The following is a 20,742-nucleotide window of genomic DNA, read 5'->3' on the forward strand; positions in this document are numbered from 1 at the left end:
GCAGAGACAGATTTTTCTTTTCAATGTACGCCCACAACTCTAAAATAACAAAGTAGCAGCTGAAGGACATGACATGACAGACTGCTTTACTTTACACCACCATGAGGAAGTAGAGCTACAAGAGATATCAAGATAAGGAAAAATGTCCTAATCACAGTGACTGGCTAGCTATCACTCTGTTTTCATCTCCTCAGTCCCTTTGTTTACATGCTCACATAACAAGGAAAGCTTCCCCAGACTGCAGTAGAGACAGTCAAACATCAACATGATTTTAGGTTTGTTAAGATTAGGTTGTAGATTAACATTTTCAAGTAGTTACAATTTTATGATGAATTGCTGCATCACTTTAACAACAACACATTGCAGTTATAGCGCTTTATCAAAGCATCCAAAGCACTTCCAATGCTTCCAGTGCATATCAAATAGCATCACTATCTCTTCAATGGTTTGAGACATTTAGAGCACTTAAGGAATGACATTGACAGAAATATCTGGTTCTAAATCGTGCTGTACCTGTGGGTCATGCTTGTTGACCTCGGTGACCTTACAGCTCATATTTGCTGTAAAAGGAATTGGTAAAAAAGACTTCTTAAGACTAAGACACACATGCCAGAGAGTAGAGGTAATTCTTAGTAGAAAAAAGAAGAGAGAGAGAGAGGAATGACTTGAAGGGACCTAGCTCTGCAACGCCTCCCAGTTGGTTTTATGTTTCTCATTAATCTGGCAGAGAAAAAAAGATAGAAAAGAGAGAGAAAAAAAGAGAGAAAAGAGAGAGAAAAAAAGATAGAAAAGAGAGAGAAAAAAAGGAAGCAGCTTGATGGATTGTGTCATCTGTTTTCATTCTGATTAAGTGTGCACCCACAAATGCCTAGAATGTTCTGAACATCCACTTTATCTTGCTGTTAATTCTGCGAGAGAGACGTGGTGTGGTTTGTTGACTTGCTGAAGTAAAATTTAAACTGGGCTCTAGTAGTAGTTGGGTGGTAGTCAAATGGCATTGAAACATTGTATTTAGACCAACTTCTCTGTCATCCGTGTCTCACCTTTCAGTATAGTTGGTTGTTTTACCCTCAGTTAAACGTAAAATAGGGACTAGCTTAGAATCATTATAGCAGCGTGGATACAATTACTGCTTGATTTGTTGTGTGAGGAGTGTTCTCTGAAGTGAATTTTGGGTTTCTCTCTTTTCTGTGAATTTTTGGATTCCTGATTATGCTTGCCACGAGCAGATGGTGTAGCTCTCTCTCCTTCCCTCTCTCCCACTTCCTCTCCCTCCATCTCTCTCTTTCTCCTTCTCTCCCTCATTCTCACTCTCTAAGCACAGCTGCCTCCTTTCCCTCTAAGTTCATTTCTTGTTTGGTGAAAAACTGGCCCTTTATAAGTCTGCAGAGACATCAAAGTCAACACTGATGTTTATTAAGTCAACACCAACGGTTTCGACATTCCTCGGTCTTGGACCACAAATATTCATACTAACAGTCATGTGTTGTTCTTAGACATGAAGTACGAGATAATTTGGACTATGAATTATATTTGCACTTTATTTAATGTTTTTGTTTGAATCCTATACAATTTCATATGGATTCCAGACTGTATCCTACTTCAAACAGACCTGCATAGGTGATACTTAACTGACATTGTTGGGTTGTCTTGTCTGTTTAGGTATTTTTAACCCAGCTTTCTCAGTCATTTGACGTGTACACCATAGACATAAATGGAGACTGACTGTAACACGTATCTGAAATTTTCGAATTTCTCCTTTAATTTTGTCTTTTTTGTCTTTTTGTCTCTGAGATTTGTTGCCAAGGCCTTTCATGTAAGATGTATTGACTCCATTAGTGGCCTTATCATAAGAGGGGCAAGCACGGCTTAATCCACTGAAGTCACGCACAAAGAGGATTAATATTAATTAGTCGAATAATGTTTGTGAGCAACCTGCTGGACATGCCATGAATCAGATGGCGTCAGCTGTCCTTTAATGTTGTCAAAGTGTTCTGTGAACGTTTCCTGAATGTCTCCCGCCCTCAGTGCTTCCTCAGTGGGATACTGACTCTGACACGGATTCCGCTGGGGAGATTGAGAGCTGAGGGGATCGTTCAAGCGTTCTTGGACATCGTGGTAATTGGTGTCGGAGGTAGTGAAGTGACTGCTTTTCCTGTGACTCCAGTTCCGACGGCGTCACTTAAGTCTCCAGCAGTGCTTTTTTTTCTGAATGCATGCACCTGAGCAGAGAGCTCAATGTCACACAGATGAAAAGGAAACACCTTTTTCTTCATTTTTTTTGTGGGATTTCAGTTGCTTGCAGAGGAGCCTGACAGAAGCAACAGTACTGATCGCAAGAGAAAGCATGCACTGTGGGATCTGACTAACTTCATGTCTACTCATGTCTCTCTACACACACACACAGATGGGAAAAAGCTCTTTGTATATGAGGAATTAGACCTCTTACATGTCAGGAGCATGTGTCAGTGAAAGCACTCAGTTTTGAATTATGCAGTTATGTTCATATCCCTGAGGCACATGGCAATATAATGATAGACCATGGAACTTTCCTTGACGTGTCTGGACTGCCTAACGGGAACCCGTAGCGTGAACAACATCCCACATCTAACAGAGCTGTGGGGAGAGACAACGACAACATCAACAACGAGGCAACAACAGCAACAGCACCATGAAAGCATTTGCGACTGGTCACAAACATCTTGGATATCGCTTCAAGAGGCATTGCATATTCATCTAGTCACACCACAGAATTTTTTCCTCTTTATCTTCATGTGGTTGCATCCCGATACTTATTTACATCTTGTTTGTCTCTGCATCAGAGAGGGAGGTGAGTGGTTGGGGTCAGTATGGAAAAGCTTGGGCCCATGAATCAACCCTCTCGTACCCAGCGTTGCGTTGGAACGGTCGACGATGTGAACGACGTGTTGCAGCCGAACATGTTTGAGTTGGACAAGGGGAGCGCTAGCTGGTCTCTGTCCAGCAAGGCATGCCATAAATCTACAGATATGCTGTGGACAGGCCGGAATATGACCTGTCAAGGCATGGAGAGGAAAGGCTGCTTGATTGTTTACGCTCGGGCCATCTGAGAGTTAGCCAAGGACAGAGTGCCGTTTCAGCTGGCCACCATGAAGGCTTTAAATCAATTAGTCTCTTGGACGAACAGAAGGATTATTTTTAAAGAAACGGTGTGGTTCTCTGAATTTATCTTTGCTGTTTGGCTTCCACTTTGCATATCTGAGGAAGGAGAAGATTGTTTCTGTGCCTCTACTTTGTGTACTTCTGACAGTGTTTGCCATGTCTGTCAGGAACAGTAGTTAACTTTTAACCTTTGTTTGAATTTGCATGTTTCTTTCCACTTCAACTATCTTGCGCCTCTAGGCTGCCCCCTTCACCTTTGCCCACTGTGCAGAGCACACTGTGCATTGCTGAGGGTCTGGCACAAACCGAGGGGTCAGTCGACAGTTGTTTTTCACTGCGTCCAGGCACGAGTCTGGTAATGTGAGTTAGGGATGTTTACTGTGCCGCAGTGAGATATAAAAGGCCTGCGCAAAAGTGAGGTCAGCTTTCCTCTCGTCCTGTCAGCCCGGCTGCAGGTGAAACTGATTTAGTCATTACGCTAAATGTCCCTTTGAAGGCCCCCCCCCCTCTCTGGTGTTAAGATCGTCCATTGCCACGTGACTTTTATGAATTCCAGACCTGTCGGGGCGCTGGGGACACCGATGGAGCGAGCAGATGGACATGGGGACTGGCCGACAAGTCACGCCTGAGGAATGTGGATCAGGAAGGACAGGCTCCTCTCCGCTCATGCTTGGAATGTTTTCTAATATTCTATAAGTTCGCAGAGGAAAAATTCTCTGCCTGTGAATGTCACCGAAAATAAATTGCTTTTGTCTTGGCAATGAAGGGCTGTTAGATTATAATTTAATACAAAGACTTTGTAACAAAACCCTCAAGGCTTAACAACATTTTAATTAGATTGTCATGGGAGCTGTTGAACAATCAAATACAAGCAGATTGCGTGTCAATTTTTCATCAGTACATTATAATATCTCGGTTTCACATACAAGAAATTGAAAAAAGAAACCATCTCCTCACACAGCCTTTCTCTGAACTAACATGCTGTATATTTTATCCAAACACATAAAATGACACACTTGACTTTACTACTGCACTGTAGGCAGACATTTAGCATAACATGGCGATTAACGTTCCCCATGAACATGCGGCCACATGGCATGTGTGTACGTGTGTGTGCGTGTGTGTGTGCGTGTGTGTGTTCCCAAACAAAATGGGGGGTGACTCAGTCTGGAGTGAATCAGTGCAAATGAATTACATTGCTATTCATTCCAAAGGTCCAAGCTAGAACACACACTTTCCATACGTCAGTGCATGACATGCCCCGAGCGGGTCAGGTGTGCAACACACTGACGCAGGGCTTGCGGTGGGCCAGAACAGGGCTGCGGTGGGCCCGAACAGGGCTGCGGGGACCTTGTTTGGAACGTGATACTGCCGAGTGCTCTGGGCCGTGTTGGCTTAACTAGCCGCACTGTGAGCTTTGGGCCCTCCAGGGCCAGGTTTGCCAATGGCCTGTCAGGTTGTGTTACCTACAAATCCTACATCAGGTAAAGGAGTGGGGTGCTCGTGGCTTGAAAGGGATTTTGCACAGTTTTTACATTTTAATTTGCCTCAGCACATGGATCTAATAGAGGTTCTAATGGATTGAAATGATGTATAAAAGTGTGTGTGTTTGGTGGTGGTGGTGGTGGTGGTGGTGGTGGTGGGGGGGGGGGGGGTACCAAAGGAGGCAGCTGAGTGGACAGGGGGCTTCTAGTTTCTCTCTCTTTTATAGCCCCCCTCTTTCTGTTAGTCTCTCTCTCTCTTCCCCTCTCTCCGTGTTAGCCCCATCCTTTTTCTCTCCCTCTCTCTCTCTCCCCTCTCTCTCTCTTCCCCCTCTCTCCCTGTTAGCCCCATCCTCTCTCTCTTCCCCCTCTCTCCCTGTTAGCCCCATCCTCTCTCTTTCTCTCTCTCTCTCTCTTCCCCCTCTCTCCCTGTTAGCCCCATCCTCTCTCTCTCTTAGTCCATCTTTTGTTCTCTCTTACTTCATTACGGTCTAAAATACAATATACTACAGTCCACAGAATCCCTTATTTACTATTGTCGATAGATTACAAAAAAAAAAAAATGTTTCACTAAGTGATCTTAGACAATCTATCAGGCCCATAATGCTGGCTGGGAAAACATCACAGATGTGAGACTAACTTACTTCACGTATCAAGCTGAATTTTTGGACTGACAGCGATAAGAAGCAGTTGTATATAGCCCTCTCGTTAAGACAGATGTTAAAGGTCGGAACACACCGTTCCGCTGTCAGACAGACAGACAGACAGACCTCCCCACACACTCCTACTCTTAACTCATCTCATCCGCCATTGATCTGCCAGCAAACTTGTTGTTTTGAAATAAGAACATCCATGAGGGGTTTTTGTCTGGTCCGCTGCAGCTGCTCCTATGCTGTTTCTCTAAAGCCAAATAAGTAAAGTCCTGACCTCTAGGATTAGACCTGTGTTGGTGCCCCCTAAATTCAGGCTAATTTAGAGCGCTGTTGCTTTTGCAGCTTTACGACTTTCCTCTCAGGATCACAAATCACAACATTTCCTCGAAACAGATGAAAAACAACGCTGATGAAGTACAGCCTCTTTTACTGTTACATAAAGCCAATCTTTTTTTTTTTTTGCTTTTAGGAAATTGATTAATCTTGATTAAGAAAATCAACATGCGATACATATGTAATGGGCCAAGCTTCGTAAGCAATAGTAGTTTGATTTCACATCAACAAATCGAGGTGATCATCTGCAAAGTCATAGCAAGAAAATGACGTTATCTTTTGATGGGTCACAAACTCGAATTGATCCACCTACGTTAACATTCACTGTGTGGTGGCCAGGCTTCATAGGATCCATCTCCATAGCTCCAGTTATGTAATGGATGTTTCCATGAGCTCATTCCCTTGGCACAGGTCTGTGCTCAGTTGTGAAGGGGTAGGCACACGTTGCCAGAGGCCTTACGTGGAGATATAACTTACAGTACAAGCGCAGTGTTGATCCTGGTGCACAGACACCTATTTATTTTCTTACGCTGTTTTACTTTGTTTAAGTAGGCTCATATTTGTGCCCATAAAACTCCTTGGCACGGCCTTGGGTGGCGCTTAATCATGCCCCCCTGTCAGAGAAGTTTATCATACCAATGTGTTTGAAGAATGAAACTCTCTAAAATACACATTTTTTTTCTCTCACAGACAGGAAATATGTAGTCTGATCATGCCCATATCTTGAACAAAAAATGCGGCCAATTACTTCATAGTATTATTATTAAATGGAAGTATTAGGCTTGATTTTAAGCCAGTTCACATTGATTGATGTGCTGTTTGGGCCACCAATGTAGAGTGTGTGCACTCTCTCTCTCTCTCTCTTTCTCTCAAATAGCCCATGTTCAGCTAAAGAAAAGAAAGTGTGATGTTAAACTGTAACATTGTTGACGATTGAACAACAGTCTCTCTGTACTGAGATGTCACCGGTCCCCCACGGTTGTGTGTGTGTGTGTGTGTGTGTGTGTGTGTGTGTGTGTGTGTGTGTGTGCGTGTGTGTGCGTGTGTGTGTGCATAAGTGTGCATATGTGTATATGTGAAAGACAAAGTGTAAGATCTGGTGAAGAGAAACCATGATGAAAGAGGTGTTTGAATCATATTGCAGTGTATGTGTTAAGCAGTGTTTGTTCACCATTTGTCATTTCTGTCATTTCTCTGGTTGTTAGTGGGTTTTATTTGAACACTAACCCTCGAGCCAAAGGATCACTGGACGACAGTGATTGAGAGGATCGATGACAGGAAGTGAGAATGAGAAGAGAAGTAGAAAGACATGATGAGAGGTAACATCATCTTATGGCTCTCCGACTCTCGCCTTTCTTTCTCTCCTCTCATAATCATGAACGTCTGTCTTTGCACACAAGGCTGATTTTGGACCAAGCCAATCTCTTAAGGTGACTGTGTATCTGTCTGCACTTCACCAAAACCCATTGCAAGCACCTATAAGAAGCAGTGGCAGTGTCTCACAAACTTCTCCCAGGAAAATAGTTGAGCTTAAACCCATGATTCAGTTCATCTCCTCCAGGGCCAAAGCAACTTGACATAGACTCTTCCACTTCCCTCTCCCTGCAATTTATCAAATGGACCATTACTCTCGAAAACTCTGCCAGATTCTTTATGTGTTGCTCTGGATAGATTGAATACAATCCATGGTCCTGACGAAGAGATTGAATAACAGAGTTGGAGCGATATAGCCTTCCCCATACACTGCCCCTTTCCCCCTAATCCAAGAAGAACATCTACGACCGTAATTGGGTATAGAAGACTGCAGCCTAAACATAGTTCTGACCTACTTTTTTGACAAACAATGAATCAACTTAGCATTTCTCTTAGATAACATTCTGCAAGTGAAAAGTTCAGTCTGCTGCCACAACAAACGCAACGCTCACAATAGCAGTGGACGTTGCAGGAACACCAGGCCTCTGGACGGAACAGATGTGAAAACCGGAGTCCTTGTCTGTCGAGGTTTACCGGGGCGGATGCAGCAGAGCCTGGGCAGTCTTTCACACCCACCCACGCACGCTTACCTCGCAGGCCATCTCCATTTACTGGAGCCCTAGCGTCTGCACCCACGGGCCGGATGAGAAGACGTCATCCGCCCCTTCGGATGCTTCCTTGACTGGCCGGGCTAAAATGGCTGGTGATTGTCGCCCCCCCCCCCCCCCACACACACACACCTCCTTTCTGTGTTCCCCTGGGTGTTTTGCGCTCCAGTGGGATGCCCTCCCCACACACCTCTTACCCAAGAGATGCCCCCCTCCAATCTCTCTCTCTCTCTCTCTCTCTCTCCTCCTCCAGGCCTCTCGGGTTATCGACACTCTCTTATGTAATAGGCTGATAATACCGGTGATTTATTGCCCAGGTGTTGGGAGACATTTTGTCGGCGGTCTTTTTTGGCCATAAAACAACCGCTGGGACACGTGGGGAAGGGGACGAGTGGAATGGATGGTGCGGAACATGTATGTGCAATACGCAAAGGGGCCCAAAGTGTCTCCGAACCCGAAAAAAATGAATTACAGAAGAAGTATATCGCTTCAGTGTTGGTATAGGGGTTTGTTTTGGCTTTTGGCCAGGCAGAACACAGACTATCACACAGATCTGCAGAAGATCAGTTACATTTTGCTTGCTTTTATTTTCTTTACTGCTTCTAATTTATAGACCAATACTGCCATGTACTTAGCTGTTTTTGGAATACCACAAATGCACCTGCACAGATGAAACACCACAGTCAGAAATACTTAAGGCTCAACTTCGCGTTTTTGATTCTGATTTCAAAGCACCATTATAAAAATGGCTTTAAAGCTTATCTTGCCAAAGAAAAAATCTCTTAAATCATTCACAACGATGCCTTATTATCTAACATGTTGAAAGGGAAAAATAAACTTATTGCTGGAGATTGATCTTTCATTATGCTGCGCCCTGCATCCCAACAGCCAAATTTAGCCTGAGGCTATCGCTCTTCAGGTGACGGAAATATTTTCTTCTTACTTCTTACTGTATCACATTTTCAGACTCTCTCTCTCTCTCTGCATGCATTTCAACTTCAGTTCTCAATTTGTGTGAGCTTGACGAGTTCCTGACTTGACAGCGCTGTTCACTTGAGAATTCGCTTTAAAAGACTCCACTGAGATATTGGTGTGGATACAGCAACTCGTCAGTTCCAATGTCCTCAACCCTCGCCTGTTCCTTGCTCCTGAAGCGGGAGCGGTCAGGAGAGGAAGGTTACTGATGCGATGTAAATCACCACTGTGAGCCACACACTGGCATTTTCTACTCCATCCCGTGTCTGCTGTGCACACACTGATCCTCTTGCACGTGTTTCACAGCCTTGTAAACGTTTAGGCCAGGAATTGATGTTGTCAGCCAAATAAGGCAATTTTACAGCAACTCCCCAGGGCTTGCTCTTTTTTTTTCAACCGTTTCTAACATTTATCCGCAATTTTTATGGAGTCGTTGTAGCTTTAATATGTCAAACTCTTCCCCAGGAGGGGGGAAGAAAGAGAGAGAGAGAGAGAGAGAGAGAGAGAGGCGCATTTCTTTCGTGCCATCCAGCCCTGATTGGACCAGCAAGGACGGCCAAAGTTGCCATGGTGAATTTACGTCCGGGAGCTTTAAGGGTCCGCAGACGCTGAGTCTGTTTGCGATTACGTCCTCGGCCATTGCAGTCGTGTGTCAGACTAATTTGGGCAAACAGACGTAGGCCTGCTCGTGGGCACTTGCTTCCTTCTGAGTGATGAGATTTGGTTCCTCTCCAGGCAAGCTGATGGTGGATGGGGAGCGCTTGACGTGTGAGAGCATTGTTCTGGAATGTTGTGGAGGATTTACAGTTGGTTCAAACGCTCTCTGAATGGCCAACGCTCTTGAGAAGCAGAGATCTCTCAACACTGATCTCCATATGTCCCTCTGTCCCCCCTGTTGCCCTTCGCTGGCTTCCCTCATCAGTGGTTGCATCGCCTGTCACAACACTGTGTTCAGTCGATGTCAGCACAACAGTTATCAACTCGCTCTTTTGGAGAGCTTGAAAGCATCAGTCTGACTGAGATCATTGTTGAATAAGTTTGTCTCCAGTTATATTTTTCATTTCCTTGTTTTAGCAACGCACAAACACACATGCATATAACAGACCCTCCATGAACACATACAAACATACACACACATCAGCTCAAAGGGCAAAACAAGGTCTTGTCTACAAGCATGGACTGCCATGTTTATTTCCCAAATGTCCCCAAGACTGCGAACATGACAAACATCTGTGCATGCTGACACATTTCTCCAGCTTGTCCTAAAAATACCCAGTGCAGAGCTGTGGCTTGTTCCAGAGCTTTAAACAGCCTTGTTCTTGTCAGAGCTTCAAAGTTTTTGCAGGTAAGTGCCACATTTAAAGACACAAATGCACAACAGCTGAGTGTTAACAACAGAGAAAAACGAAGACCTAGAGTGCACCAAGGGAAATGGGAACAGTTAATAAGCCTTCCACAAGCCTTCCTTTTTTAAAACTGACAAAGCCGTCTCTATGAATGTGGATCGAACTTGTTTATTCATGAAGTTGATCATCAGCTGCACACACACACACACACACACACATTCCTCTGCAAATTTTACACAGCTTTACAGGCCCTCTGCAGCAGTTTGGATGACAAAGCCCTCTCTGTGCCTCGTCCACATTACACACAGTAAGCACCACAAAAGCTAAGCCTTGTGACCGTATGCTAACAAGTGAGGTAACTGTCATTAGCAAAAGTATGCGATCAAAATAAAGCACCCCCCCAAACTCCTCCATTTTTTCCCTTCTATTAACTCAAGTGCTTAGACACTTGAAAGTGAAATGCTGTCTGGAATGACATGATCTAATTGTCTCCTAGTTACAGTAACTGTTTTGGCTGTTGCTAGTGCTGACTCGTCTTGTGATAGTCCTCTGGCTAAACCTGAAAATAACGCTGGCTTAACCAGTCTTTGTTGAGATTTTTAAGACAGAGAAAAAACATAATAAATAAAAATCCCCTTTTTACTGGCATTGCTCACAGTCAGTTGATCCCCCTAGGCCCTCCGACCGCATAGGTCACTCTTCTAAGACGAGAGTGAAATGAGAGAAAAATGTAGATTTGAACCAGGGGGGATGTCAGCAGGTTCCAGCGTGAGCAGTCACGGCTCTTACCAGAATCCCATTTTTCCTCCCCGTCTCCGAGGAGTTTCTGCACTTGTGTGTCCCTACTGTATAAACTCTTGTAAAGGTCTGCGCTGGAACTGAGAATAATGCAACTCTCTCATGATGTTAAAATATCCCTCAGTTTTGTTCCAATTCCCCCCTCGGTCTGTCTCTATCAGTTTTTTTGGCACGGTGCTATCTGGAACCCACATTCCCAGGCCCTCGCTCTCTGCTGTGGACCTAACCAGTCAACAGTTTCCCACAGGCATCTCTCTGTTACTCTTAACTGTGCATTTTCTGCATTTCCGTTTCTATTCAGAATCATAGCCAGGGGATTGGTCACATGTTGTTAAGTCTAGTTAGTTCTCCTTTCTTTGCAACAGGCTGACATCTTCCTGTCATCCTGTGTTCACTTTTATTAAAGTGTTTTTCTTTACATCCCCGTATTTAGCCCGCAAGCTGTCCACATAATGACCAGGTGCCAGACACACTACAGATGGAAGTGTGTTTGGCAACATAGTTTCACGTAATTTCATAATTTATCTCTGGGTTCGTTACTTTCTGTCCTGTATCCCGTGTACTGCCTGAGATTGTTGTTTGCAGGTTGTCACGGCAACAGGGGCATAACTGAGTTTCTACCCTTACACTGGAGCTGTGATGGTTCATTGGCTTGTCAAAACTGATATCCCTCACTGTGACAGACTCTATCCATGGTACCTGCATAATGAGAAGAGCTTCTTTCCTGTCCCAGGCTTTTGTTGTTGTTTGGTTTCTTTGGGGCTCCGTGGTTCCTGTAACAGGAGCTTCTCATTACACCCTTCAGAGCTGTCAGCTCTTCAGTGCAATTTTGATGTGTATTTGTGTATTTAAGCATGTTCTCTCAGTGTGTGTGTGTGTGTGTGTCTATGTGTACGGTATGTGTGCGTGTGTATGTCTGTGTATATGTGTATGTGTGTGTGTGTGTATGTATGTCTGTGTGTGTATGTATGTCTGTGTGTGTGTGTATGTCTCTGTGTGTGTGTGTGTATGTCTGTGTGTGTGTGTGTGTGTGTGTGTGTGTCTGTCTGTATGTTTGTGTGTCTGTCTGTGTGTGTCTGTCTGTCTCTCTCTCTGTGTGTGTGTGTGTCTGTCTGTGTGTGTGTTAAGGCTTCAGCAAACAGTTATTGTGTGCACATCCCACCTTCTGGCAGGTGCAGGACAAAAGAAAACTGCCTGAAGAAGACCCAGCAGGGTCGAAACGTTGCCTGTTTTTTCAACTGTGTTAAGGCTTCACATAAAAACAGATCCCAGTCTGGTCATCCATCTTCTGTAAGCGTGTGTTATGAAAACAAAAGTACTGTTTACTTTAGTTCCTCTCAAATTAGCCCTCTCACTAGGACACCAAGCTTAGGGCCCTACACATGCACACATACAGTATACAAACATGCTCATCAATACAGAGTTCACAGCAAAAAGATTTTCAGCTGTACATTTACTATTTTTTTTGAAATTGAATGTTTTAGTTGAGGTGGATTACCTTTCACCATGTGTAACTTTGGATACAGTTCAAACGTACATACATTTGTAAGATTTTCAGCTGTAAATTTTTACGACTTTGTTAGAAATTTGAATGTTTTAGTTGATGTTGACTTGATGATTACCTTTTTCCGTTTCTACCGGTATTTAGAATCATAGCCAGGGGCAGACATGGGCAGTAATAGAGTACAGTAGCCATGACAAAATCAATCTATCCAAAGAGGTGACCATAGTGGTGGCTTTCTTAATCTATTTAAATCTTTTACATTTTTTTTACACTGTAGGAATCACATACTACATACATATTCGTTAGCCTGACGTTGTCATACTCAAATTCTAGTCAGAATATGAGTCTGATAATGCTCCATTGGGACGTAATTATGGGGCGTGTTTCAACTGATACAGGGGGGGAATGCCTCTGCACTCAATTGGATAGACCTAACCAATCAGAGCAACAAAATAGCTTACCGTGAGGTGTAGGAAGAAAACACACAAACCATCCTTCTGCTCCTATCTGTTGAACAGTAATATGCTACAAACATGTTAAACAGCTGGGAAAGGCTGTCGCAAATCCCTCGAACAGGTGGTCAATCAGAGATTTCAAACGAACGAGGGAACATGTCACAATGCAACAGTGCTGTTTTCCCTTGATGAAAGTGAAACCACCAGTTTTCCCACATCTCAACTTTGGCCAAAGTTTTCAGTGATACAAACTCATTAAATAATATGAATTTTCCATATGGGGTCTTAAAAGCCATGTATCCTTCTAGCCACAGCGTTTTTGTTTCAAACATAAGCCAGCGTGCTCAGATGACGTGATAGACCAGGCGCTGTTGTTCACCTGTCCATCATCGTAAAGCCTGATTTGATTGGTCCGCCCGATTTAGGGCGAGCATACTTGCCCCACAATGGAGCAATGCCAGACCGAACTTCCCGTGGGGCGGGACTAAGTTCGGAATGGCACCCAGGCTACATATTCGTACCAACACGATCAAATTCGTGATTACAGAGTTTTGTTTTAGTATGGGTTTCTTCCGTAAAAGAGACTTGCATTTAACTTCACAGTCTTAACAGCGTCACTAAACGTCACTCTTAACAGCCGTTAGTCTTTGATAAGACGTGAAATATCCACTGGAATTTTGTTTCTTTCTATTACACCTGCCAGGGAATCCGTGTTATGTGGCTAAGCTGCTCACTAGCAAACACATTTAAATGGCTATAGCCTACATTTAAAACAATTTTTTAGCTAGAAATGATGCCACGTCATGTCTACATTCAATGGTTTTGAAGCTACTTCGAAAGTTTGTTTAGATCCAGTGACACTGCCGTCATGGAAACGGAATGTCACACTTCGGTACTCTATTGAAATTTATGTATTTGAAATACATATTTAATCACTTTAGTGTATTTTGTCATTTGTATTTTGCAGGATTGGAAAAAATCAAATGAAGTTTGTAACAAAATACTTTAAGGATTGTAACTTGGTGATCCTGGTTTTGTTGGATAAAGTTTTTTCTTTACTGTTTCTTGTTGCCTAGGGGTTACTCAATAAGGCCACATTTACACATAGCCGGGTATTTAGAGAAACTAATATTTTCCCCCCTCCGTTTTCAATAATAACATCGTGCACACAACATTGTTTTCAAAAAACTTGTCATTTACATCAACCCGCATAAATACGCTGTCGAGCGCCATAATAACTATGCCAAACCTATGGGTGGCAGTGTAGGGAAAGGAATAAAGCCATGCTGGCCAATCAAAATCCTCAGAATCGACACCAACGACTAACACCAACGACTAACCGACTTCCGGTTCCTTTCAAAACATGGCGTGAGGTTCGTTTGTATGGACAGACAGCGAAGTAGAGTTACTCCTTCGTGTAGCGTTAATTTTGCACAAAAGTAAAAATTAGTAGCACCATAACAGCATCCATGATAATCCTGATCAGTAGCCAAAGAAACTGTAAACATCAGGTGCTCACATGACGTTAAGGATTTTCTGGCGCATAATGTGACGTTTAAGAAGCTAAAACGCCGTTTATCCCTGTTGACACGGCAGCACATAACCGGCGTTATCAGAAATCTCTACTTTGGCCAGAGGTTTTAGAAATAATCGTTTTCTGTGATAAAAACGGGCTTTTGGTGTAAACGAGAGGCCAAACCGCAGGGAAATATCTGCGTTTTCCCTTTGTGTAAACGGGGTCTTAGGGGCCGTTTATACGAGGACGATTGCGAAGGAAGACGACAAAATATTTTATCATAAGTGCCTTTCGTTTAAACGGCGACCCCGCCATTGGGGCTTGAAGACGCAAAAATCTAAAGACTCCTTCCAGAGTGTAGAGTTTTGAAGACGACCCGGGTTGCGTCTCCGTCTAAACGGCTAAACCAAAGATCCTTGTTTACCTCTCTGGCTAAACTGTCAAATTAGAATGTCTGCGCGTGACGTACCGGGGTTCTATCACACCACCACCCAGCGGTCTGGAATGCATATCCAATCGAATATTACACACTCTTGCGTCTTCATATAAACAAAGAGTTCCCCCTGAGAATGCTCGTCTAAACGCGAATGGAAAAATGAAGACGAGACGCCAGTTCTGCGTCTTCTCTTTTCATCGTCACCGTATAAACGTACTGTAGCCTAAGAATAGGGAGGGTGCCCAGTAATATCCCTTGGGCAATTAGATATATATTCAGCTCTAAAGTTGTCCTTTTTCCTTTTTCCTGCAGTAGTATGCTACATTGTGACCAACTTAAAAATGTTAGATCCAACTTTTTTCTTTTACGATCCCCTCTGGACATGTCTGAAGTTGGAAAAAAAATTGAAGAAAAGTCAACTGAGGGAGCCAAAATGGTAGACTTCTTCAAGGACAACATGGGGTGTAAACCCATTTTTTGTCACCGTGTAGACAACTTTAAAGCATTAGATCTGTCTTTTCTGTTTCATCATCCCTTTAGAACATGTCTGAAAGTTTTTTTTTATTTTTATTTTTTAAAGTAACTAACTTCAGGAGCTTGAATTGTCAGGTGTGTCAAGTGCTAAAAGACTCAAATTTGAAAACAATACAGATAAAGATACTGGGGGAGAACATTAGGACATGGACCCCATATGACCATGAACTTTGATCCCATGACCTTGAGTACCTAATAGCTGAACCTCATTCTTACTACAGGACAGTATTTAAACCACTTAATGGATTTGACATGAGGATTTATGTAAAGGATAACATCTGCCAAGATGTCCTGATATGTGGAAATAATGGAGTACACGGAGGCAAAGACCTCCCTGATGCAAAACAGAGTGGAGTTTTCTCCACCAAGTTGAATTAATTCCGTTTATATCGGGACACCTTAGAGGATATTGTCCCCCATGTTGCCAGTCATGTATGTAGGCAATGGGCATGCATTTATAGCACCAAAAGGGATGTGGAGTTCAGTTTAAAAACAGGCCGACTGACCTTCAATTTGTTGTACTACTTTCATTGGTTACGGAAAATTATGGTGGGTAGTTTGCTTTGTCACAATTGATTCCACTGTTGCGAAGCCTGCTTGTTGTCCGTTCAATCAATGTTTACATTGAAATGGGAAGGTGATTGGATTTTTTTTTACCAGATCTACTTTATAGGAGCCCCAAATGTACAAAATTAATAACCCCCTGCCAGCCAATTAGAAAGTAGTATTTCTTGTCTGTTGGGGATACACCTTGTAATCTTTTTAAAAGTTGGAATACCATGATTATTGCGTGGCCATTTTTTGTATTTTTAAATGACTAATTACTTGTATTTTAAAATACATTTTTCACATCAGTATTTTGTATTTTATTTTGTTACATGTCATGAGCCACTATTTGTAGTTAGTAACAAAATAGTTGTTGATGTATTTGTGCCCACCTCTGGCCAGGGGATTGGTCACATGTTGATGTGGTTGATTACCTTTTGACTTTGGGTACGGTTCAAGGTTACATACTCTCTGAGTGTACACGCACCATCTTGCTTCAAGCACAAGAAACTTTACTCCCAAATTTTGAATTGTTTTATGGGAGTGAAACAGTCACACAGTTTCAGAGGACATGAAGCATTCTTAGCAAGAGTTGGGCAACACTGCATTACACATGCTTGCTTGCTGGGCTGCCAGCAACCTATCCACGGTAACTCTATAGCCTAGTATTTTTGGCGATCTCTCGTGTTTCTCTGGATGTGATGTCATGGGATCATGTTGACTAAGAGGTGGTGAGCTCCAGGTTTTGGTGCGTCAGGAGAGCATGTTCAAGCAGCTGATGACAAATTAAAAGGGATGATATCAGCCTGCTTTTGATAGAGGACACAGATGCGAGTGCTGCCAACAGGCCTTCTCTCTGAGAACTGAATTGGTGCCAACATATGACATCTGCTCACAAATCACTCAGCCCTGCACTCACCCTCACTTGAACAGCAGCACCTCGGATCAGAAGTCGAGTGTGCCAGCAATCGAGCTAAAGGTCTGTGCTAGCAATCGAGCTAAAACCCGAAAGTTACATAATACTCACTGATTATACACACACCATCTTGTGTCAAGCACAAACCAAGAAACTACTCCCAGATCTTGAATTGTTTTGTGGGAGTGAAACAGTCGCACAGTTTCAGAGGACATAAAGCATTCCTTAGCAACAACTTAGCAAGAGTTGCAACACTGCATTACACATGCTTGCCTGCTAGGCTGGGCTGCCAGCAACCTATCCATGGTAACACTGTATAGTCTCTTTGGCGATATCTTGTGTTTCTCTGGATGTGATGTCATGGGATCATGTTCACTAAGAGGTGGTGAGCTCCAGGTTATAGTGCCTCAGGAGCGTGCGTTCATCCAGCTGATGACAAACAAAAAGGGATGATATCAGCCTGCTTCTGATAGAGGACACAGATGCGAGTGAGTGCTGCCGGCAGGCCTTCTCTCTGAGAACTGAACTGGTGCCAGCGTATGACATCTGCTCACCAATCCACCTTGTAACATCTGGCATAATGGACGTGCATAAAAATAGATGCTAACAATAACAGGAAGTGTCGTTTTAACTGGAAATGAACACAGTATTCTCATGTGACAGAGTACATCTTTGAGAACATTTGGTGTATGAATTAGTACAAACAACTGAAAAGAAAAGGTAAAAAAAGCCCCATCATAACGGTTTGAGAACATCTAAGCAGCAGTGCAAAAACACAGAACCTGACAGGCCGCTTGTACTGAACTATCTATTCCCTCAGAATCCTAGTTTATCCCTCATTAAAGACAATATGATTGATGTTTGTTGGTTCAGTCACTTTCCTGCTGACTCATCGGATCCAATGCCTTTAAGCGCAAACAAAACAATTATGCCCCAGTAAGGCCTGACAAGTAATGACTGACGGGAATAAACAGCAGGCTACTTACAATGGAGCCAGTGGATGGATTAGAAGGTTGATGGGAAAAGATAATTGAGTCTGTTGTGAAGTGGTTGTTTTGGCTGTGATGACCTCTGTTTATTTCTCCGTCTCCCGTATCTGGTCTTATGAAACTTCTCGATGTTCTCTATGGACGTTCCAAGCGCATAACGGAATCGTAAGTGAAGTGGGAATTGGTCACATTTTATGTGTTTATTTGAGACAGTGTGCGTGACAAATGTGTCACTGGTTGAGCGACGTGAGCCATTGCTGGAAAGGATGTTATCCATGTGGAGTGAAGTGCGTAGATCTTCTACACAACGTGTGAACGTGTAATCCTCCCACATAAAACCACAGTATTATGATCATATACTGTGCAAATAAAACATATTCTTACAGCTGTGTTGTTGTACTGGAGTTATGACCAGATGCGGACAGAGTACACAGCTTCATTACTTGAGTAAAAGTACAGATACCCCTGGCTAAATTTTACTCAAGTACAAGTAAAAGTACAACAGTCAGATGTCTACTTAAGTAAAAGTACTGAAGTACTTATTTTTAAAAGTACTTGAATATCAAGAGTACAGAGTAGAACGTTTATGTAGGCCTACATAAATGTAAGCACTGTGGCAGTAGTAATGCAATATTTAGAAAATGTACTACTCTTGGTAAAATGTACTAACTCTACTAATGGCTGCTCTTGTTAAGGGTTGTTTTAAGGACATGTTTGTGCATGCCCATAGCCAGCCACTCTGAAACAGTCAAAGGCGATTCAAAACGACCCATCGTCAAGGACCCATCGTTAAAATGTTGGTGTCCACCACTCTAGTTCATCCAAAACAAACCAGCAAAGGGAATCAAAGTGCTAAATACTGGAATTATCCTTTAAATGTATTGAAATTGTAAGAGATGAACATAATACTTGTTCTGCATATACTCTGTAGCAAGTGTTACGTAATGAAGTAATTTAATATGATTAGCTCCAGTAGGTGACTTAAACAAGAACACATAATTCTCCCTCTCTGGAACTCAAGTGTTCTTTATTCAACACAGATGACTGTGGAGTTGTAATAAGTGTCTCTCAGCAATGACTTGGGGGAAATCCTCAGCATGGACCTCACGCTGCGGGTATGACTAAAGTGCAGCCGCTTAATAAATGTTAAAGGGAGTTGTGTGCTAGGCTGAGTGTGTTCGCTGATGGTGAAGTCTTCATGGGTTGTATGTGTGTTGTGAGTGAACCGTCCCCAGAGTTTTTGTGACAGGGTCAAACGGGAGAAACACGACACTGCCGGTCCCTAATGTGTGGCCGAGGGGATTGATGACTCGATTCTGACTTCTTTCCCTTACCCATACCCCCAAACCTTTGTCTTCCCAGGGAAGTGCTTTGTCTTATTTCCTCGGAGAAGAGGGAGGTCGGGTGGTGGGGTGGTATGGTGTGAGTTTGGGGGGTGGGTGGGGATAACCATGAGTGGTGGTGTTTCACTGAGGCCCAATCCCAGAGAGAGGCCTTGCGGTTTTCTTGTTTTGATGGCTGTTTCGTTGCCAAGCCACGAGAACGTGCGGCAGAGTGTGTGTGTGTGTGTGGGGGGGGGTTGATTTGCCGAGCCTACCCCTAGTTTATCTCAAACAAGCCATTGGAGAGTGTATGCGAGCCCCATGCTTGCGGAGTTGGTCCTTCAGGCAAAGTGGATGACGTGATGATTGAGCAGGAAGGCTTCAAAAAGCTGAGAGCTCCAGTGGCTGCACCCTGTCGGTTGATCCTATTGACTCTTGCACAAATTGGATTTTTAGGAGATGGGCTGACACAACAGTGCTTTTGGCGGGACTCACTAGATGTTTGATGTCATCTATTAACTCAGGTGTCAGATGTTCGTAAGAGGCGGGGAGACAGGACAGTTTTGTTTCTTCCCTGAACTTTATTCACTTGACAGACAAGTGGTCATGAGAATGATCCGACCATTCCAAACAATAACTTGGAATGGTCGGATCATTCTCATGACCACACAAATTTCTCAATTCAATTTAGGATGGTGAACTAAGATATCCCCACGGTCTTACGTATATATATGTATTCCAAATATGGAAATATGGATTTTTTTTTAATCTTGCTCAAGAGCAGAGTATTTTTTAAGCTTGATGAGTGCATGGCAAATGACATTCTGATTGAATTGCACATGACTAGTCATAAAAGCAGAACGGTACACACTGTACTGGGAAAAAAATCCTAGTTTGTCATGCTGCAAGTCACTCATGCAAGAAAGCACAGAACAAAGAAATAAGGAGAAATGTGACTGGCTTGACACATCACTGAACAATCATTCTGTTGCCATGGAGATATGCGATGATGTCAGTGGTAAACACAGCTAAACATGACTTGCCATACGTACACCCACAGAATATGTTCTGATTGACTAGATGTATTTTTAATGAGTCATTTTTCTGATCGGAACCAGATGCCTCAGGCCATGGATTGGCTCTCCTCAACTGGAATTTTTGTTTGCCTTAGATTTTGCCAGCAGAAGTGCTTATTTACTTTCGCTTGAAAACAAAGGTAAGTTGATGAATTTCTGAAAATGATTTGCTCACACAATTACATTTTATATCGCAGTTAAGAATTATGTTTTTTTTTTCTCTGTCTCTCTCTCCTTGGTTGTACCATGTAACCTCTGGAGTGACCATTGGTCTTAAAAATCACGGCCTTGGACCAAACAAAACCCTCATCACATGACTTCTCTGTGCCCTCGCCTCGACCCGTGCACCCATCAAAGCCACACAACATAAAACCCACATGGAGCTCCAAGCTTACGCAAGAGCACAGCGACGTCTCCAGGCTCTGATCCCGTTGAGTTAACGAGAGGCATGGATAATCGCTACAATAAAGCCAGCATTAAATTACCTGATGGATTCAGTCCGGATTGCGTTTAACAGGTTAATTGTGTTACTTTAGTGGATCTGCACGACCATAAGTGACAGGTGTTTGCAATAAAAAGCTCCCTCTGCCTTCTTCCCCCCACGGTTTATGAGTTGGTCTGGTCCGGCCCAGAGCTGACA

The sequence above is a fragment of the Alosa sapidissima genome, chromosome 5, assembly GCF_018492685.1.
Source record: "Alosa sapidissima isolate fAloSap1 chromosome 5, fAloSap1.pri, whole genome shotgun sequence".
In the NCBI taxonomy this organism is placed as follows: Eukaryota; Metazoa; Chordata; class Actinopteri; order Clupeiformes; family Clupeidae; genus Alosa; species Alosa sapidissima.